Below are 23,732 nucleotides of genomic sequence, written 5' to 3'. Positions count from 1 at the left end.
GCCCTAAAACACCCCTCACTATATCTCACCATACACTAGATAAACATTTTAGCAGAAATACTCCATTTAAAAGATTTCCATTGTGAAAACCCTGGAGGACACTCTACTGAAAAAGCACACAGTGTCATTTCACAAACAGTCTCGTTTAAAAAAGTTTGATTGTACGAAAATTCAAGTCAAGTCAAGCTAGAGACTTGTTTTCCTTTAATTAGCATGTTTGTCTGTGCCATTGTATTGTCTTTATGTTTTGTTCCCAAATTGCAATCAGCATCGCCGCGAAACAATGGCATTTCATGTTTTTATTCATAATGAAAGCAACACAGACGGAGGTGGTGACAACATTGGAGCACCTACACTCTCGATAAAAACCAGGAAATGGGGTAAATTGCCGCACTTCAGTGCTGTCACAAAATAGCTGATTTATACTGATTTTGCTTGTGAAAAAATACCTCAGTGGAGAGTCTTTTAACTGTAATCTTAAAAACCTGGTGTTATCAGAGGACCCGGCCCCCCTTGTTAGACAGAAAATACATTTTGTATAGCTGTCAAGATGTAATGAAGTCGTCTTTCTTCAGATTTATTACATTTGCGCTTGAACACTCTGATAAGTGTTGATAGGCTAAAAGTTGCCTCTGCTTTTTATCTGTATTGCAAAGGCTAAATGAAGCATTTAACATTCATCACATCTGCCATGTCCTTACATAACTGTCAAAAACTTCTCCCTTAAAAGGGGACATTCCCGTGTAATACAGTAAAAATGATTGCCTTGGAGCCCTTCGTGATCAGAATTATCTTGTAATCTTGTCAGCCAAACCGATATGATCGTTTTCTTTGATCTCTTTCTTTCTCCTGTTTACTTTTCACAAAGTTGTTCTCATTTTCTCCATGTTTACGATTCAGAGACAAGAACTACACATTGAATTTCTCACGATTAAGGGTCAATTCAATCTAAAATGGTCTAACTGGTACTAATAATGTCTGTCAATCAATGACATCATTCTATGGACTGATAACAGGGATACTGGATGGTTTATTCAGACTTTCTGCTCATGATCTACTCATTCTCCGACTCCGACATCGGTCGAAGCTGCCGTGTGAAAAAGCTGATCCACTCTGGTCTTCATCAAACACTATCGGATCATTTTTGTGAGGTTTAGACACACAGACAGAGGTCCTATCAAACTGCATCACAAGACTGAAACCCAGTCAGAGCTGGCACTACTTAAAATAATTTCACAGGAATACTAATTGCACAAAAGCGATTCTGTCAGTTCTTCATATGGTTGGAATGATAACTATAAGGAATATGTTTAAATATTGATTGAAGTACAGAAATAACAGCCAGGTTTTAACCATTAGAATGATCCCCGATTCATAGAAATCACAGGGCTTTAATTAAAGTGTCTGACGGAAGGTGCGTCCCCGAGACACGGGGTTAATTTCTCCGACGGCAACGACGCAGCTGGCCTGTCACGGCGGTTTACATTCAATCAGCACCTTGCAATGTGTTTTGACAGACTCCATCCCCTCTCCTCTTTAATTGGTGACATGATTAATCACTTGTTGCTCTCTCGCACAACCCCACTCGAGATGCCTGGTGATTTGTGAACATCCGAGTGGGAGGCTTGGTTTGGGTCTGGCTTCCTTCCAGGCCAACGCACAAATCTCTGTAGTTTATGGCTGTAAATGATAACAAGGGTTAGGCATTTCTTCTGTCATGAACAATTGAAAGGGAGAGTTGCAGGAAATGAAACAGAGAAGCCAAGGCCTCTTTTTTTCTACTTCATAATTTTGCTTCTTAGTGGATCGCTTCTGCTGCCACAGAGACTTAAAGGTGAGCTTGTCTTGGAGGGGCTTAGACCGATTGGCCAGCAGGAGAGTGTAGCAGATTGCTGTTCCGTGTATGGTCGGTCAATTAGTCAATCATCCCCTTCGGCCAATTAGTCAATTATCCCCTGGCCAATCAATCAATCATCCCCCTGGTCTGGCACCACGTCCTTTTCAAGAGCCTCTGCACCAAAAACAAGACTGTGGCACACTAAGAGAAGTTGTTTTCTTGAGTTGTTGTTATTGTTGTTTGTATGTGTAAATAAAACAAAACAAACCTCCTGTGTGTCTTTTCTAGTGAGTTTTAAACTAGGTGATAGTTTAACTACTACTAATAATATTAATTAGAGGGACTAATGTTTTTATCTTTATTAATATCAGCACCTGAAGTAACGTTTAGCTTTGAGGTAATGCATCCGTTTGGATATTAACACATTATTTTGCACGGAATAACCCAATCGGTATCCTGATGGCATCCAACACACTTTATAGAGGAAAAATGCACCACAATTTTACTTTTCTCCTGCAAAGGTCTCCACCTCCTCACTATCGTCAAACGATTGGTTTCCTGCTGGTTCGGGTCATGTGTGTCCCTGCAGGCCTATCAGGAGAGCGAGAGAGGGTCCTAGTGGGGTCAATAAACAGCTTGGTAACAGATGGAGGAAGAGAACATGGGGTGGAAGTGGAAAAACAGATATCAAAACTGTAAGAAAAAATAGAAGCAGCAGTATTTGGTAAAAATCCTCTTGGTCCATTTTATTAGATATGTGTGTATCGACACAAGAGGCCAACATTGACCACCTCTCCAGTAACATGCAGGTTAATTAGTCAGCATCAATTAAGCTCAGACTAGCTCAGACTCGGAATACAAAGACTCACTCTCTACAATGTGAGGGTTTTCAGGTATTTGAAGTGCCAGCTTCCCAGCTCAGAAAATCTGTTCCCACTCGACAGAACAATAGGAAACCAAGTCAAGAGTCAGTCTGAGAGTCGAATTCCCTTCAATCCTGAGCATCTGTCAAGACAAACAGACTGCAAACCCTCCAGGTTACTCAACAGGTATCGTCCTTCTTGTTATTTGTTTGTTTGGAGTCATGGTTTCTCAAGCCAGAGATGCTACAGAGATGTGACAGGAAGCAATCAAAGGAATCCTGATCTTTGTGTCAAGTTTCAGGGTTAATAAAAGCACAACTTCCAGAGATGCAGATGTTTGGGGGAGTGTGTAGAGAATCGAAACAGAGCAATAAACAATTCTCTTTTGAAGTCACCTCAGATCTTAAAATTGTAAAGTTTCAGAGGAAAACAGATCCTGCTTACTAGTGAGCATCTTTATCTGAATATCAAATTGTATGGTTACCTCCTGGCATTTTAGAAACAGCATCAGTTATGTAGATCTTATTATGTAGATCAAGAAACACCACATGTGTTACTACTTTAAGATCACAGAACTTTTCTTTTTAGGCTGTGATACAAAATGTTAATTATCTGAGCAGCTTCAAACGGTATTCAAATGTGGGATTTATACACCATGAGACCGATAATCACGGCAGACTTGGTTCTCTGAAGACGCAGGAGCAGGAGAGAGAAACAGAGAATACAAGCTCTCTGGTACCTGTGAGCCTTTCACAGTGACGACAACTCGCTTACAGATTACGCACACGCACACGCATGCACACACACGCACGCACGCACGCACGCACACACACACACATATATATGGAAATTAATGTGCAGCCGTGTCATCAATGGGTTTATTGTGGATTGATCCAAATATGAAGTCCCAGCACTCACAGATAAAGAACCAGTCAACAGTCAGATTGAACTTTCACATATAATTTAATTAATACAGGACAAAATCAATCAATGAAAATCAAAATGGATGTAAAGCCAACATCGTCATTATGTTGACTGTATACTGAGGAGGATTTCTTTACTTTCTAATCTCAAAAGCATGCATATAAGAAAGGTTCCCACTTAAACCCAAATAAACCTCTATTAAATACCAATATACTTGTTAATATGCCAATAAAATATAAATCATTCTAATAGTCACATTTTAATATAGAGGTTTTTGGGGAGAAGCAAAATCTTTATGGATGTGACATGGAGTTAAATGGAAGTGGCTACTAGGCAATGTTTTTTTTTTTTTTTTTTTCTAGACACATTAAGGTTAATTCAACCCTATTACATATCTGCAAGAATAAGAAACCTGCAGTTTTCAGTCAGTGCTGTAATTTATGAGTCTAAGGTCTTAAAGAGTAAGGTATCAATGCCTGAGATGGAAAACTTCTCTGGACCCCAAGGACTTAAGAAACTCTTACGCTAATTGTGTTACGGAACAGCTCTGAACCCATTAGCAGTTTAGCTGTATTACCTCAGAAAACTGTTACTGTATTTTCCTTTATGAAAAAGAAACATATCTGGAGAATGTAATGAGGAAAAGGGGTTGGACATCAATCATTATTGTAATAGGGCTTCTATTTTTCTCAAGTATTTTCTTTGCATAAGGAAATGACAGAATTATAAGGCAAATACAAATTACAGAAAAACATAACGGCAGACAGGATAGATTGTGTTCACATTACGACATATTGTGAATATATATATATATTTAAAGACATTTTTCAACAGCTGCTTTTAAATATATGTTTTTTTGTTTTCATTGCAGTCTCTATAGGGAAGCCAATACGTTCTGTGTAGGAGAATTTGCCAAATATCTTGTATGTTTATACAGTTTAACAGTTGTGTATTCTGGCTTTTTTCTTTGACAGTATATGCTAAACCAGGCCAATTCAAACTAATAAAAAATGTTAGACCAAACAAGATTGAAGCAGTTTCGTCCCCAGGCACTATATCGGCTTCTCTAGATTCAAACTGGGTGATTCAATCATCTGGAGTTCGTATCACGAGCCCATCGACGTGACGCTGTAAAAACACAAATGCATATATAAGTAGAAATCAGAAATGGAGGTGAATGGAGATTTGTGAACCATGTCTGAACTCTTCATTCCACACATTGTTTCTCAATATCCTTCTTGCTTATGTATTTATTTGTCCAAAACCAGAATCTAAATATTTTATATGATACCGTCAGCTGACCTTCAAGTCTGATCTACCAATTGTCAGCGAGTTGACATTCACACAGATGAGAAACGGGTGTTGAAAATATGTCATGGCCAGTTCATAGTCTTTATCTCTGTCCCATAGAGCATGTCTGGGATTAACTGGAACCACAAAACAGGAATGAACTGTAGATAGGAAGCTTGTGAGGATGAATAGATCTCTCCCTCTCTCTCCCTCCCTCACCCTCTCTATCTCTGTATATATACATACCATGCCTATAGAAAGTCTACACCTCCTTGAACTGTATTCACATTTTGTTGTAGTATATATTTTTTTAATTTAAAATATAAAACTGAAATATAACTGGATAAGTCTCCATCCCTCTGAGTTGATATTTGGCAGAAACACCTTTGGCAGCAATCCCTGCTGTAAGTCTGTTGGGATCGGTCTCTGCCAACTTTTGCCAACCTCGATTTGTCAATATCTGATCAATCTTCTTAGCAAAAGCTCTGCCAATTCCTTGGGGAGCGTTTATGGAGCAAATATTGCCAAATCTGGGTGTGCAAAGTTGGTAGAGATCTATCTATCTCTTCCAGTGCTGACACAAAGTTGCGATTGGATTGAAGACATTTACGTTTCGGTTCCTTAGGCGTAGTGTTGTCTGTGTGTTTTGGGTTGTTGTGATGCTGAAACATGAACCTCCGTCCCAGTTTCAGCTTTCTGGCAGAGGGCAGCAGGGAATATTTATTTCCACTTGTGGGGTAGGATGTGCAGATATATGAAAAAAACAAAAACGATTTTATTTTTTATTTTTAATCCAGTTTATATGGCAACAAAAGGTGAACATTTTGAAAGAGGATGTGGACTTTTTGTTGGCAGTGTAGGCTATATAATATATACTCACACACCACTAATTTTAACAAACAATACATTCCACTAATGGCTCAAAATTACTTTTACTGAAATGCACATGAAACCACTAGAGAATTCAGTGCATTTAGAAAAGGAAAAAAGAAAAAAGAAACGCTGTCAGTGTTAACACAATATCCACTTAGTGTGTTAAAAACAATATCCTTTTCACAAACGTATGCCTCTATTCTTCCAGTCTTTTAACTTAATTACTGAGACACTGCAGACCTGTCACTCCCCGGCTTCCCTCCGTTATTCATCTGAGTGGAAACTGAAAGTGCACCGGAGTGACAACTCCAAACCTCATGTGGACCAATCGTTTCTTTCTTGATTGATGATGTTTCTTTCTCCGATGTATTAGGTAGTAAAAACAGTTTAAATGTTAAAAAGACCAGATACAGAGCTCCAGATGAAAAAAATACTAAAAGTAATTTGTGAGCTTCAAGTTAAATGCTTTCCAAAATCATGACACTCTTGTAAGTGGGGGTTATGGCCAGACAGACTGAATGACTCAGCTGAACTCTCAGTCTCCGCAAAATAGGACACCTTAGACAAAATCAGACAGCCAGTGAATTCAAAATGTCTCACAATGCAGGGCTGATTAACATATCAGACTTATTCCAGGTCTGAAGGGAATGTCCTACTGAGAGACTGAGGGACCTGAACATTTTCACCCTGGAACAGAGGAGACTACGTGGGGACTTGATCCAAGTCTTCAATATCATGAAAGGCATCGACCACATCAAACCAGAGGAGCTTTTCCAGATCAGCAGGGACACACGCACCCGGGACACAAATGGAAATTGGGCTTCAAGGCATTCAAGACAGAAAACAGGAGACACTTCTTCACACAGAGAGGCGTCACAATCTGAACAAACTCCCCAGCGATGTGGCTGAAGAGACAATGGGAACATTCAAAAACAGACTGGATAGGATCCTTGATCACTTAGTTATTAATGGACACCTAACAAGCACGATGGGGCAAATGGGATCCTCTCGACTGGACACTTTCTTATGTTCTTCTTAAAAGGGGGATGTTCTGGGAGGGCAATATGTTTATGAGTTAAATCCTTTATTAGTGTCTTGAATTATACTTTAAGATGGATTTGATTATGTGTCCAAGGGTGGAACAACCCAACCTTAAGCCAATCTAATAGACTGATGATCAGGTGGAAAAACAACAACAACATTCTGACAACGGAGCAAGAAGACAAGGCCATCAGCAACTAATTGCCACAAGAACATATAGACATCATATCAGTATGATCTGGCCAGGAGAGAACAAAACAACACAAACAATTCAAACAACACAGCCCCAGACGTTTGCCAGGCACTTAAGAAACATTCTACCAAGCACAAGAAGAACAGAAAGTATGGCTTAGCATTGGAAATGTGTTGTGAAAGGAGGACATGAATTGTTTAAATATCTGGTATTAGGTTTTATATAAATGTATAAATGTAAATACAATATCAAAGTATTAAAATATATTGTAGAAATACTGCTGCACAAGAAAGGAGCACAACTGACCTGAACCCAAATTATTATTATCACTTTAAATTGTGTACATACTCTATCCTAACAAATACTGAAGTACTAACAGTTCTTCACAGTGTGTCCCTTTAGGAAGAAGCCCCTGGAAAACAACGTTGCCATCGAGAGCTGGGATTTTAATTTACGATTGGCACACAGGTCAGAGTTTTGATCTAATCTGGAGAGCGATCAATACCATTTACGAGAAGACCTCTCTGTCAATACAGCTACAAGGACAACAGCAAAATCACGATCGAGAAATCGACTCTGCAGCTTTGTGTGGCTCCGTCGGAAGAAGGATTCAAGACAGTAGGATTTGAAGGAAAATAGTCCAATGGTAATTAAACTTAAATTACCTAAAACTCACACATACTATTAAAGCTGCACACGGGAGGTGTACGGTTATGAGTTCAAGAAGAGAAATGAAGCTCTTAAGTAAGGAGCAGCAAGTGATAAGCCAGAGATTGTGTACACGGGTCAGTTAATAGGACCTGAAAAGCAAAAGTCACAATATTTCAGAACCAGACCGGGCTGCCGTGCATTTGCAATATGAAGTTTGATTCTGGAGAGGAAACTGCCACCTCACCTTCAGAGCAAAGCCTGGATGTGTGCCGTCTGATTCACAATAAACCCTGAAATCAAAATAGACCAAGAAGTACAGAAGACTCGGAGCACAGGGAGATGTGTGCCTGGAATAACAAACACACACTAACCAGGAACAAATGGGTTCGAGCACAATTCAAAACAACACAACAATCAAAATGCTACTGGGCAGGCATATTTGAAAAGCACAGACCATGGCATAATAAAGGGGATATGGGACTCTTCACACAAAAATAACACAATAACAACTACAAAACAAAGTTGACAGGAGTGAGTTGAATGAAGGCATGAGAAAGCACACTTTGTTAAATAAAAAAAGTTTTTCATATTTCAACCATGATGATCATGATCAATACTGTATAAATATAAAGTATGATCACATTTTTTAACCACAGCCAAAAAACGAAAAAACACTTGTTCATGATGTATTTAAAAGTCCACCCTTGGCCTTCATGACAATCCATGAAGGACCACTTTTCAACAACTTAACCATGATACACGAGCAGAAGAACACTGTGCCGTTCCTCCCAGAGCACAAGTTGTCATGCAGTGAAAGTTGAGAGTCTCTACTATCCTAGCTATTCTTCTCAATCAATCAAGTCCAATTAAGCAATGTTTCCAATTAAGTAATGTATGGCTCAGCTGGATCCAAACCCTTCAGACACATGTGCACTCCGGCATATGGTTGAGGACCACCTTCTATACACTATTCACACCTGTATTCTTTTGTTTTATTATGATAGTTTCCAATGGATAATACTGGACACTTTTTTATATAAACCAATGGCACAGTTTTCCTAACATATACATGTCTATAATTCCATCACAGAGGTTTGAAAGAGATTAGAACCCAATGGTTTATTTGAGCTGCTCTCTGTACAAACCTGGATGGATTCTCCCATCATCCAAACGGACATGATTGACACATTTCGATATCTGAGATGACTGCTACAACGGAACGTGCATCTATACCTTTTCTCCGGTCTCGTGTCCTGCTGTCACTAATGCCATTAATCTAGAACCGAGTGGATATCCTAAATATTCGTCCACCGCTGGAAAGTGAATATAAACATTATTCTAGGCTGTTCTCCTACCTTCAGTCTCTTGGCCGGAACTTATCTGAAGGAGCGCCGTCTCTCGCTCGCTATATGTAAAAGTTCAGACTGTCTGCAGCTTTTTTTTTTATTATTCATAAATTCATCCTCCTCCAGGACATAATATATACTTTTTTCCCTTGCAATGTTTTCTCAGAGATGGATGACTATGCCAGCCTGCGAACCTATCTCACAGCAATCACCCAGAACATCTAATACAAACAATATCAGGCATCTGAAGTTTGCAGACACTATTTATTGTTCCAGAGACTACCCGATGACTTTACTCTTTCTGTAAGCCAGTGTGTGTTTTTATTTGTCATCTTTAGCGGGAGGGGGCTTGGGTGAATTGGTCGATTACATTCCCCAAAAAGTTTCCCAGGGTAATTCTTGGTACGGGATGTTCTACTGTATGTTGTTAGAAAACAGTCATATCTCTGATATTTAAAGAACCTGGTATCATTAGTCTGTAAACTGCTGTGACACGTTTCAATCCCTCTCGGTCAAAGATAACCAGATGGCTGATGGAGAGATATTATTGTTAGGTTCTAGGTTGCCAGGTGATATATACAAATGTATTTTTATTTCAGTCTGAACACCGGGTAGCACAGCCTAAAAATGCTACCCTTCTGTTTCAAAACCAGAGTCATTTTCATTATGTTTCACAATAGCTAAATGTGTTTTGCAACTGTATCAACACTTGATGAGAATGCGATTTTTGTTTTTGCGGGCAAGACATGCCTTTAACCTCCATGTGGCCGAGAGCATGACATGAATTGACTCTGTTCAAGAGAAGTCAATTACATATTACAACTTCAAAGGTAGGCAATTAGGGAAGCAATTAAAAATCATGCAACACAAACACTCCCAAACCTTCCAGTATCAACATACATTGTTGCCATCATGTTTGTTCTGCTGTTGTCCATGAGTTAGTCACTTTGGTAGCAGAACAAACTTGGGAACATTTGAAAACAGACTGGATAGGACCCTTGGATCACTTATTATTAATGGACACCAAACGAGTACGATGGGGTGAATGGGCCCCTCTCGATTGGACACTTTCTTATGTTCTTATGTTTGTGCAAGATGGCCAGGGTTATTCATGCCAGGAGGAAATTAATATATTGCATTGTTTAATTGTAGTAGTAAGACACCCAATCAAGAATGTGTTGAACTATGTTTATTTACATTTCTCTCAGTAGGCCTGTCCATTCAATCAGTTAAAGATTGGTTTGGAAGAGCGGTCTGGGGACAGACTGGACTGGACTCACTCCCACTTGCAACGCAGGAGGCCAAATGAAGCTGGTAAAATACTTAACAAAAGAACATAAGAAAGTGTCCAAACGAGAGGAGCCCATTTGCCCCATCGTGCTCGTTTGGTGTCCATTAATAACTAAGTGATCAAGGATGCTATCCAGTCTGTTTTTGAATGTTCCCAAATTGTCTCTTCAGCCACATCGCTGGGGAGTTTGTTCAGATTGTGACACCTCTCTGTGTGAAGAAGTGTCTCCTGTTTTCTGTCTTGAATGCCTTGAAGCCCAATTTCCATTTGTGTCCCTGGATGCGTGTGTCCCTGCTGATCTGGAAAAGCTCCTCCTTGTTCTTGAATGGCTTATTAATAATGAAAATGATGGCTTTCCACAGATACCTAAATACTCTTCTCCAATTGGGTTTCCTCTGGTTGATCGCAATCCTCTGCTCAGCTCTCTCTCACCTGTATGTGAAACGTTAATGACAGGGCTGTTGACTCCTCCAGGTGAGCTCATTAAGGCCACTTACAATCCTACTTATATTAACTGCAGGTCTTGATTAAAAAGAGAAGTTACTTTCCACAGCTTAGGCAGAAGATGACATCCATTAAATCGGAAACACTGGTGGGCTGCAGCCGAACAGGTCTTATCTCTATCAGATGTGTCAGTGTAGGAAGAAGCTGTGGGTGAGGATGAAAAGGAGTGAATGTGTTTTTCAACAACCTGCTTCTGATATGTCATTAACATCACAAGGGGATGCACTTTAAATGTGAAATTGGCAGCAATTTAGGCAATGTTCTAAAGTTTTCAACCACTATAAATGTCACTCAGAATATCCAGCGAAGAAAAAACAAGTTCAGGTATGGAGTTTGACGGGCATTTTCTTTTTTTTTCATTCTCCTAATACAACATGATTTAACTCATGCTGACATTATTACGACGAGATGAATGAATATGCATGTGCACTAAAAAAAGAAATGGACTCTCCGAAACATGTACAGACGGGTGACAAATTTAAAGGAAAACCCTGAATAAATGAGTGGAGGAACATAACGATTGCAGATGCCTCCAAACAGGTGTACTACATGATACAATTAAGCAATTAACATCCTATCATGCTCTGTGGCATGTATACAAATGCTGAGCAGCCCAGCTGACCTCGATTTTGGATCAAGATGGCAAGAGGAAAGGATCTAAGTGACTTTGAAAGAGGGTCATTATTGGGGCACGAATGGCAGGAGCCATTCATAGAATCACTCATAGAATCTGTGCCAAGAGCATTGAAGCTGTTCTGGGGCTCATGGTGCCCAACACCTCACTGAGACACTTTATGTGGGTTTTTCCTTTAATTTGTCACCCGTCTGTAGCGTTCAATTCCATCAAAGCTAATGAACTAACTTGGACAAAACAACATCCCTGTTCAGAAACATTCAAAATGGCACATGATGGGTTCAGGCACATGATGGGTTAATCAGGAACATGATTTAGTTTGGTCCATTTCTGAGCTGCTGGATAAAAAAATGCTTCCCACCCCACCCCTGGTTCTGCTGACCACGGAGGAGAAGGTGAACTTCTTTATGAATAGATTGTTTTTATTTTAAGTGAAAGCAGCTATAGTTTCCAACAGCCATAAACGGAGATATTCCCTTGCACTTTCATGTACAGGGAGGGAAGACTTTCGTATGGCGACCTTCACTCCTTAACCTCCCCGTTTCAGTGGAACTGTGCTCGTCAGCAGAATTTAAAACTCCCCGTTGGACACATGTTTAGATTAAACATCTTATTTTAATTGCCTGCCAAAGGAAATGCGCATCCAACCAGCGTCTTGTTTGTTTTAAGAGGCTGAGAGACTGAAGATGGAGAGAATAGCCACTGTATCTCTGCTGCGAATATTATGCCTCGGGTTCTCTGGAGAGAAATTAAAAACAGTGTTCTAATTAAGCTTTCGCGTTATATTTTTGTAATTAGAAAATGTTTACATGTTCTGTGTAATCGACGAAGTGGATTTGGCGTGATTTAACAGGATAATGAATTATTGCTGACCTCTTACATTCTGTGAATTGAAATACTTATATATATTCTGAGAAAGTACAGAAAAGTACACAAAGTACACTGGAAAAGCAACACCTTTTAAATATTCCATATATCTCATAAAAGTCTTCATATTCCCTTGTTATTCTCAGTGTTTGTCTTGTAAGGGCTTCTCTCACTGTTGTTAAATCCTTTTGTGAATCCCACCGGTATCTACACAAACACAACTCGACACTGAACTTTTCCTTAATTTTTCAACTCAAAAGTTAGACAAACGCCATGGATTCGTTTCATGATTACTGAGCCAATGACTACATCCACCCTGCTGGAAAAATGTCTGAGCTCTAGGACCTAAATGTTTGGCTTTCGGATGAGAGTGCCTCTTCTCGCCAGAAGGGAGTATTTTTATCAGAGCTGAGAAACACAACTACATGCCAACAACGTTTTCAGCAAGTGGTGACCGAGGGGAGCAAGGGATATAAAAAACAAAGTCTATAGAAGGCCTGTTGCCATGTATGTGTCTACATACATACCCCTTTCACTAACAAAAAGCAGGGACGATCGAACCAATATATCAACATCTAACACTTCGTGAAACAGGAATGTGAACGAATATAAGTCAGATATTTAATACAGGTAACATTGTGAATTATTGGACATTAATTGTGGGTTGAACCTCCTGCAGGTCCTGTGAGCAAAGCGAATGAAGACACCTGCTGTGGCTGTTGGAAACCTTTACTGTGGTGGGCAACAGGTCCAAGAACACTGATAGCCAAAGTCAGACGTGGCTGTTCCTCCGATGCATGCAGTGGGAGCCGGTGCTACACTTCAGAAAAATGAATCCTCCAACATTGTAGATAATCTTCTCACACTGCACTACTCCCTCACAAGGCCATCCTCAATGTCCGCCATGAACACTGGCCTCCCTGAGAATTATCTAAGGCTATTAACACATGTGGACCACAGTCAGTTGTTAATAAACAGCACAGTGTGGGGTTGACAGGCTCTCAGATTTGCACTCGTTCTCACATGGATTGTGTCTAGACCCTTGAGGCCGATAACAAACATTTTTGCAGTTGTGTAGCATACTGCAGTGTAACACCATAGGTTCTGGTCATTTAAACCAATTTACTGTTGTACATTTCCCTGTGCATTTATGTTTGTTAAATATTTGTAGGTGAATGCAATATGAATGTACGGAGTATAACACATTGAGGGTTCGTGCATGACAAGAAAAGTTATCATTTAGAGAGATCTTCAATTGCATTTCAAGATATCTTTAAATCATTTACGATATGTCATTTAACTCCATTTACAGATATCTGAAATTAATTAAGAGGTAACTGAAATATGAATTGAAGATATCGCTAAACAACTTCTTGTCTATTTTGAGATATCTACAAATCATTTCAGGATATCTGTAAATGACTTCCTGTATGTTGGCTGAGATTCAGTTTACTCATTCAGTTACATGAATGAACAAGTGATCAGGAAGTGATAATCTTGGGCTACATACAGGAAGTAATTTAAAGATATCTTGAAATGCAATTGAAGATATCTCAAAATTATAACTTGGCTTGCCATATTTGTGCAAACTACAAGGTAGATATTTATTCCACACATGAGAAGATGGTGTAGGAAGAACGAACAACAAGGTGTTTTTTATAATATGGCAGAATTCTGTATAAGTATAATGCGCAGACATATGACTTTGAAATATGTGAATATATGTGAACATGTAAAATGCATGTCACTCAAGATGTTCCATCCCACCTAAAAAATAATTAAAAATACATTAATTAAAATAACGAAATCTTGACAATAACAAATGGATACATCCATTTAAACAACGTCCGTACAGGATTCTTGGAATTCAGTTTAAAAATAAATAATCATAATAAAAATAAAGCCAGGCAGCAATCAGACAATCACACGCGTGTCACGCAATGTAAATGATTTCAGACATATCTGGCATTCATTATTCGCTGTAGATTATTTTCAACTATAGTTGCCAAATTCCATTTTGTCAAAGCCATGCCGTTTAGCATAATTTATTAGATTCAATTCTAGGCTGTATACTTTGATTTCCTCGGTTGAAACACTTTTGTTGTCCTTTACATTTGATTAACCAGTGATGGAATTAAAGTGAAAACCAGTCACTTTTTTAAACTGCACATCTCCTCCTCACTGTGAAACATTGTGTCTCCTGTTTGCATTCAGTGTGTTATTGTTTTTTTAAGCAAACTAATGTGAAATTCAGCTGTTTATTTGTGTTTGGTTGTGCTTTCATTTCAAGGCACCTTTGCACAGGAGATTCAATTTGCAGAGCTCGAGATTCTGCTCTTCCTCTCAGGAGGCGTTGCGTTGTGAAAGGCGGTGACTTTCTTTCTTTCTCATTCTTGACACAGTCTATTCTTCCTCCCTGCAGTTCAGAGTGGAGTGCTTTTAATCCTCTTCTCCGTCGGACCGGTCTTTTGAAGTTCAGGGAGTGAATTGTGAAGGCAGCAGGTCTTCCACTCTGCAATTGAATGGTAGCAGATGAAGTCAGACCCTCACACTCTCTGTGTCTCTCACAATGCACTCTGTCTGTTGTTGTTGTTGTTTTTGTTGTTGTTGTTGTTGTTGTTGTTGTTCTGACAGCTTTTGTCTCCACAAAGACTCTGTTTCCATCAAACTCAAATCTGCATGTTCTCCACAGGAGAGATGTTATTCATAGATAAAAGTTGTTGGGGGTTTTGATGTTTTGTGTGTGTGTGAACCCGGTATGGTGACAAAGATGCAAGGAAACAAAACAAGAAAGGAGAGCAGAAATCAAATGACTTGAATTTTGAGATTTGCATTGACATCATCTATCTGTTTTGTATGCATGTTATTCAGAGCAAAACATTAACGAACACGCAAACACATCAATAATAACACACTTTATCCCTTGATAGAGAAGCATGTAAATATATAAATATATAAATGTAAAGTAGTGTTGTTATCCAAGAACAAACTGAAATGTTATTTTGGTTCATGCTATAATGTTCATGTTATAATGGTGAGGATCAACTTAAATAATAATAATAATTAGTAGTAGTAGTAATAATAATAATACAAAATAGACTCAAAATAAATATAACTCATAGACCATAATAGATAAACACTCTTTTGTTCTAATCAGAAACACCAGACCCACTTTGATGTCAACTTGACTGAAATCAAAGAGCTGCATCGGGAGCTTGGCTTTTAGTAACGAAGGAGCTGAAGTGTGTTGATCACAGGGAAATCGGCACCTCTGGGGTCAGAGGTCGCCCTGTGATCTATTTCCTTTGACTTCCTCCCTGACCTTGGCGGAGAGACTCGTCCACACTGGGCCTGATTTATCGCCAGGGACCAGCGTTGGGGGTCAGACAGCCTAGAGCTGATTTCTGCTACTCTTTTCCAAATGCCGTGGATTATTAAAAATGAATACACCATCAAAGGGTTTATAATGAACCTTACTAATTAGAAAACAGACAGAAGATGTAGAAATAGGCTGTGAATAGTTATTGTAAAAGAGGGGTTAAAAAAGATGGATTATAGAATTTGATTATAGATGAATATGATTATAATTATTCAATACTGTTGTAGCACCACTTTCTCAAATATTAGCATAACTAATTGCCATCCATATTTGTGATCCAGGGATGTGTGATGCAATTATACATATAATGAGCCGATAACAACACGAGTATTATAACAAAATAACATTTTCCAGCAAAGCCTCAGTCATGATTACACATTCACAGCAACACCACGTTGTATTTCCACAATGAATAGCTGATAATTAAAATAAGATATGCCTCAGCTGGGTAGAAGACTTTTTTTTCGCTTCGTAAAATATCTGATCAGCGTGGATTATATATATACATATGTGGTCCTGATTTTATTTTGAACTCTCTGTAGTCCATGAAGGTGATGAAACGATGAAGACCACCCTCCCGCTCTCACTCAATCATGGTGATTGGGGTCTGACTGAATTCCAGTCGCTGATCTGCTATTGTATGAACTTGTTTGCTCTATATACGTATCTGGCTTTTGAAACGACGCCTCGCTGCACAAACCGCATTCCTCCCTTTGTGCCCCATCTCTCCGTAATCCCCAGCTGAGCTTCTCCGCTCTCACGTCTGGCTCCTACTGGGAGAGGATGGCTCCCACAGCCCCGGGTCTCCCTACAGCGGTGCCCCGTCAGCCTCCTCTCTGCGTCCAGCAGTGAGCCAAGCCTTCAGGATGAGAAGTTCAAACTCTCCCCTTCCTCTCCTGGGAAAGCTGCTCCCTCTGCACGGACAATATCCCCCTCCTGCCTGGCGTCCAGCCACACCAGCACGGCCGTTTCCTCCTCCGATCTGACAAGGAAGGCCGAGCTACACAACGTGAGGCTCGTGGAAGTGAGAGGCTTTGAGGAGAAACATTTAGATGCAATTGCTCCTTAATAGCTCTCCCCTGTACGGCGGTTAGTGCAGTGGAGGCCGGTGGAAGTCGGTGATTTCGTGTGATAGAAAGGTAGTTTACACTGATGGAGCCGAGCCCACATTCGGCTCTTTAATATGTGCGCTCTCCTAATGAGAAACAGTGCCGCGCAGTTAGGAGTAAATGCTGCAGAACTCACCGCCGGCTGAAGTCTTGATGTGCCCGACCGAATCGCACTCAGCAATGTCCTGGGATAGCTTCTGTATCGGCCGGAGTAAATAGTGTGTGGGCTCATTTAGAAAGTCATAGCCGCAATTATATATTTTTATTGCCACACACAATGTGCATTTTCAACTGTCACTGCACCGCCTGGCAGTATTCGACCGAGTGAAATGGGCTGCCCGAGAAGACAGAAAACAAAGATTACCACCTGAGCACATATCTGTCAATATTAAAGTGAAATAAGACTGAATCTACCCGTGCAGCTCTCCGAAGTTGTGTATAAACTGCAGCCAAGTGTCAACGATTTAATAAAATCCAATGGAAATAAAAGAAAAACATGACAGAATAAAAGCATTAAGCCTTGAGATTCAATTTAACCAGCTACACATTGTAAGGAGAAATTGGATTTGGATAACTAGGAATAGATGAGCAATCATTTAAATTAATTTAATGTCTATGAGCAGCAATGCTGACCATTAATCTAGGCAATGACCTCCTTGTTTGTGTTTCAAAGCCGTACAGAAATGTGTAGCAAAGTCATTCCACGGGGGAGTGAGTTTTGAAATCTGTGCTGGTCTGTGATTTTTAGTTTTCCCATTTTCCAGGCACTGTATAATGTTATTTCTTATACAACACTCTGTAGCCAGTCAACTACAAGGAAGAAATGAGAATAATGCAGAATTAATTGGTGTGTACTGTTTAAAACCAACATTATGATCCAATTAACAGCTGAAAAACACTCACACATATCTAAGGGTCGAGACGTTTATTACCGGAGTTGTTTGTGTTATTATAACGCACATGGATGGAAATGTGCTCGATCACAGTATTACACCAGACTCAGAATTGCTCTTGCACAAACAAACTCACAAAAGTTTTTCAGCATTTCTTGCAAACACATCTGACAAAGTTTTCAGTCTTGATGTCAGAAAATGTTCTTGTCTCTTGTGTGGGTTTGTAAAAAATGCTGAGATTCTCTTATTTTCTTTGTTTGCATTGTGATGCATAACTATTATTTATATATATATATATATATATATTTATATGTTCTGTAAAGTGCTGTCTTGTTTACAGGCACTGAGGAACACAGAGGTTTGACACCTGCGCACTTCTTATCAGATAACAAATAGGTGTCTGCAGTGACACACACTGCACAATACTGGAGGTGTTCAGTGCAGCTCAGATTACCAACATTCAGATGCTTTTTTTAAATATTCTAAGTGACAAAATGGGTACGAAGGTTGATACATTCCCTGTAAATAATACTGCTCTGTAATGAGATTTCTGAGGCGCTGACGGACCCTAGGGGACCTCCACATCTTTTGATCAGTGTGGGTGTCTGAGGATATCTATTCTAAAGCCAAACAACTGGTTTAAGAAAACAACAGACTGTTACACACGTATGCAGATGCGGCTTCGCAGGCTATACCACGTGGGAGGCAGAACAATGTATGATTCACCACTACGTGCTGCGGAGAGTTGTTTCATTGAAGTTTTTGGAGTGAGAGTGGAGATCATATTATCTCATTCATTGCCAAAGTCAACCCCAGTGAACTATCGCAGTTCAGCCATATTTAGAGCAACAACTCTGGAAGAAAATATATCAATTACATTCAAATCAAACCTTTTTGATGCTCTGGTTCATTACTAGTACAGTACGTTTCTGAGGCTTAAACTAAACCACGTGTGACTTTCCCAGGCCCTGAATAACTTGCCTTGAATGAATGCATAAAAAGTGCATTACTAGTAATGAGTAACTACTACCACTCTGCCAAAACTGATAGAAAGGGCTCCGATACGCAAACCTTGGACTCAGATACAGCTCTGTGTTAGATAGAATTGTAATAAAGTGATGGGCAACTATTACAATAATACCAAAACTAATTTAAAGCACAGATTTAAAGGTGGCACAGTAGGAAAGTTATAATATTCCTCTGTGAATGATCGTTAGACTCGGTCAAAGAAACGTCAAATGCATCCCACATATCAGGGTAAGACTAGGGACACTACTAGTTTGAGCCAAATAGAGATGACCACCTGACAGCGGTAGAGGACGTGCAACCGAAGTGATTGTGCGGAAAGCAGAAGTGTCCCGAGGCGAAGACTGTCCAGACCAGAGCTATTGCTTCGGGAGGAGCCACTGCTGTCGGTTCGAGGCGTGAAGTCACAGGGCAAATCTCCGCCGCTGTGGGAAGAGCGAAGCAGCACGCTCGAAGATGGATGTGATCGTTGTTAATACGCACACAGAAATAGCGCAGCTGCCCTGAGACATCCATCGGAGCAGAGCTGGAGAACCGGATGGAAAATCAGCAACACGATGAAGGGTTCAATTTGAGAAAAACACTTTGCTGATTAGAATGTAGTGGAGTTTATGTAACTTTAACTTTAAGCTTTCTGTAGCTTTAGTAGCAAAATGAAAACTGTGTTACAAGCCACTCATATTGCTTGTAAGTTATATTACAGCAAAATACATGAAACAGAAGCAGGCACAAGTTTATGAATTGGGTTAGAAGTTATGAGGGGGTTCCCTAATCCCGGGTGGGGGGGTGGTGCAAAAAAAAAAAAAGTTTAATCTTCTTCATAATGACATTATCACAGCTGCGTCATCACAGAGACATCACAGCTGCGTTTCTTGTGCAATTTAGTGTAATTTTACATTTCCTGATTCTTTGACAGTAATTATAATTTCTTTAAATTAGTTTTTAATGTTCTTAGATATCACAGTGATAAAATAAGAAGACAATAACAAAAAAAAGTTGGTAAATCATTTATTTGCAGACCGCAAACAGATGACATGCAAATAGGCTGACATTAAATTAAAGATTAGTGTCTAACTGTCTAAGCATTCTTTTATCTTCAATGATAATGAGGAGAAATTAATAACTTGAGTAATTTCATTCAGTAATTTCATGACGAAGTTTGCTCCATGTAACCGCGTTTTTCAGAGTAATGTTAGCACAGCTACCTACAATTGTCTGATAGATGAGATTAAAACAAAATCAGATAGCGGCTACGGTACAAACAATGGGGAACAATTTCATAGTTATAGTTACTAAAGTGTCAACAATCCTAAATCAGAGAAGAATTGTATGTTTACACTTACTTAGCTGGTGAAAACCCGAGCAGCCTCCGCAGTGTCAGTCGCTGCTGTAACTGAGTCACAGAGCTACACGTCCGCACGCAGGGACGAATTGACGCGCTCCCCACGCACGCGTTTATAACGTCACTGAAGAAAAAACAATCGATTCTGGAACACTGATGAACACTGGAAGAAGCAGACAAAGTCGTCTCGTGTCAGGGCATTCATTTTGACCAAAAATCATATTTTTATTCAATGAAATATCTGGACCCCTCAAGTTCAATGTTCTCTCTCTTATGGGAGGTCCCTTACCGCCCCAGCTCCCCCTCAGTTTGACCACTGGCAGGCACCACAATCTATGACTGTTTTAAAATACATGTATCATTAGGGCACTTATTTGCAGTTACCTTCCTATTTTATATATTGAGATTTTACTGGTATAAGTCATCCAATACTGTATCACACATAACTGCTCTCGTACTATATTTGCTTATTCAAACAAGCACTACTAACAGCCAGTCAGTTGTGTACGTTTTCTGTTGTAATGGTCATAAACAAACACATAAAGCAACATGACACACTAACATTTGTACATAAACCATTCAGTGACAAGTCTATTCCAGACCAGTAGGAGGTAGAGATCTTAAAATGTAATATGACAGGTATGTGAGCTTATGATTGTGCAAAGAAAATCTTAAATCAAGACCCTGGACACACACACACACACACACACACACACACACACACACACACAAACATTCTGACAGCTCTAAGGCATTTCTGAGACTTCGTTAACCTCGTGGGATTTATCGTTCTAATTAAAATAATGATATCTCACCCATTAACAGTTTCGGGGGCTGTGATAATTATACAAACAAGCACCTCTGACTTCTTACTCCAGGGACAAAGTATATTTATCAATTAAATTGCCCATGGCTACACACTTTAAAATCAGGGGTGTGAACACCTTTATTTAGTTGCTGCTTCCAATTACTTTTGCATGATGTCATACTCTTGTAGTGTGAAAGACTGTGCTTACAGTACATGGTGTGTCTGTAGAGGTGTTTATAAATTCGGCAGCTGTTTCTGTGCTTTCTCCTCTCCTCCTTCTGGTGTTGTTATTTGTAGGGGTTTTTAACAAGGAGGCGCTGTGTATTTTATTCATTTCTCCCTCCATACAGAAGAAAAGTTGGAGGAGAAATGCTGTACCAGATAAAAGTTGATCACACTGCAGTAAACTGAAGTAAATAAGACGGAGGAGTAACTTATCCGTGCTCTCCTTCCCAACATGGTGACCACTGGGAGTTGGAGTCAGCAATATGTTACGTTATACAACCAGCAAGACTACAAATAGACCAACGATTAAGTTCATGAATGCAGGAGTATAGAGATCTACTTGATTTGGTTCCCAAGAAAATATCCTTCACTTTGTGGAAACACACACACAACCCATAAAAGAGAGGCCAGGCACTGAGCTGCACACAGTACTGATCCTGAATAAAAACACCCTCAAGAACTATTAAAATGCATTATAACCACAGCCGAGTTAAAAAAACATATATATCGATGCAACCGCGGTCACCCGTTCCTTCCCAGGAGCTCATAAAGACAGAACTGTCAGTCCAGCCTCATTTATAAATGAAAACCACATCACTTTTCTCACTCTTTCCATTCCTCTCATGTGTTCCCTTTGAAGGCAGACATGACTGTGTGGCTCAGATGCTTTTTCCATCTCTAGGAGAAAAAGAGAAAGAAAAATGGGCATCAAGCGCCGTGACAAGTTGAGTTGAGGAGGAGAATCCAGTCAATAAATGCATCACATGTAACGTCTCCCTCCCTGAACCACTAATTGAGTTGGACCCTTGGTGCTGTCAGCGCTCGGGAGCTGACCCCTCTGTCAGGCGCTCGATGAGGGATTTGATGATTGCGAATCAGAGAGCCGCGCATCACCTCTCCAGGGCAGAGGTCGGCAGCTTAAAACATGCCAGGAGTCGCGCAGGATGCAATGCAGCTACCATCATCCCGGCGCGGCAAGCGACGGGCTCTGCATATTGAACATGTTTCTGGATGAGTCACATGAAACAAGATACCATCTGCCCCGCTCTGAGTCTGAGATCTCTGCCGAACCGTCTGAATGAAAACGGACGCCTCAGACACCTGTACTGCGTTGCCACCAATCAAGACTCGCCTCCTGTTTTCATGTTTCTCAGGGAAATTAATTGGTCAGAAAGATGGTGTCTGTGAGAGTCAGATGCTCTACGTGGAGAAAACTAAAACGACATGTTCTCATGTGCCATATTCGACTGGCAAGAGTTACACCGATCGGAAATAAACAAACACACTACATACATGCTGTCTCGCCTCTGAGGTTCTGCCGAGCGAGGTCCGCTGGGCTATCTGTGACGTCTACAGCCAGCGCTGATTCAAGCCAACAACCCAATCCAAACACTGGCTGCTAAAGCCCCCTCGACGCAGCTCATTTCTACACAATAAATCTCGCTGCTTTTGATAGCTGTGCAGGAAGCCAGACTTCTCTTTGGTTCCATTTTCCAGACACCTGGGCTGTCTGGTGAGATATTTATGGTATATATTGCCTTTCTAACAAAAGAAAGAAAATATCAGAAGCATATGGATCTCAGCACATGGTTCAATAACGCAAACACTCTTCTCTTTTGTTTCAGCTCAATAACATCTGCCCTTGTGTGGAGCGGAGGTCTTTAGTGGTGGTAATCCCAGTGTTATTAATGTCTGAAAAGGCACTGTGGTCAAGAGCCACCAACTGCTACAGCGCTGGCCAGCCATCGAGTCGGTTCATTGTGAGGAATGACAGGATTAGGCAGGAGGTAGTTGAAGTGTCATGGCAGGGGAAGAGGACTGAAAGCTGTCGTCAATTATAAATGTGCCGCTGTGATCGGTGCCTCGCGACTATCACCTGCCAGGACGTCTCCTGTACGGGTTGCAGATGTTCCCATTCAGGGATGTGTCAGAGACGAGCCGAGTGTGTCTGTTGTGTAAATCTCTGTCACGGTCAGGGACGGGACTTGTTGTCGCTGTCACCCCCGAGCCCTTATCAGTCGGCAGCTCAAGGGGATGTCAACGCCATGCGCTCTCTTTCCTCAACCCTCTTTCTACAAAATTTCAGGGTGCAATATCTCAAGTAATTATATAGCAATGGCGTGGAATGTTTAAAAATGAAAAGATACATATTTCAACCTCACTATTTTATTGGATTCAAGTACAGCATGGACCCAACATGCTTTACAGCAGAAAAAAAAAACATGAGAGAAGAGGATGAAATGGAGAGAACAGGATGGATTTTAGTAACTCATGAAAAACAGAACAAAATAAAAGAGCAGGTAAAAGGAATAGGTCTATGGCAAGCCAATTTATCATTTAGAGATATATTTAATATTAATATTGAATTAATATTCAAATCATTTAAAGATATCTGCAAATGACTTCCTGTCTGTAGCCCAAGATTATCACTTCCTGTTCACGTGTTCATTCATTTCTATGTAACTGAATGAGGAAACAGGAAGTTATAATCTCAGCCAACATAGGCCTACAGGAAGTCATGTGCAGATATCTCCAAATCATTTAAAGATATTTTGCACCTTAATTAGATTACAAGTTGGCCTTGTAAACATCTTCTGGGAGATGTTCCACGGCCTCTGGAGTCCTAGTTATTATCT

The sequence above is a fragment of the Amia ocellicauda genome, chromosome 10, assembly GCF_036373705.1.
Source record: "Amia ocellicauda isolate fAmiCal2 chromosome 10, fAmiCal2.hap1, whole genome shotgun sequence".
In the NCBI taxonomy this organism is placed as follows: Eukaryota; Metazoa; Chordata; class Actinopteri; order Amiiformes; family Amiidae; genus Amia; species Amia ocellicauda.
This window is presented reverse-complemented; position numbering follows the sequence as displayed.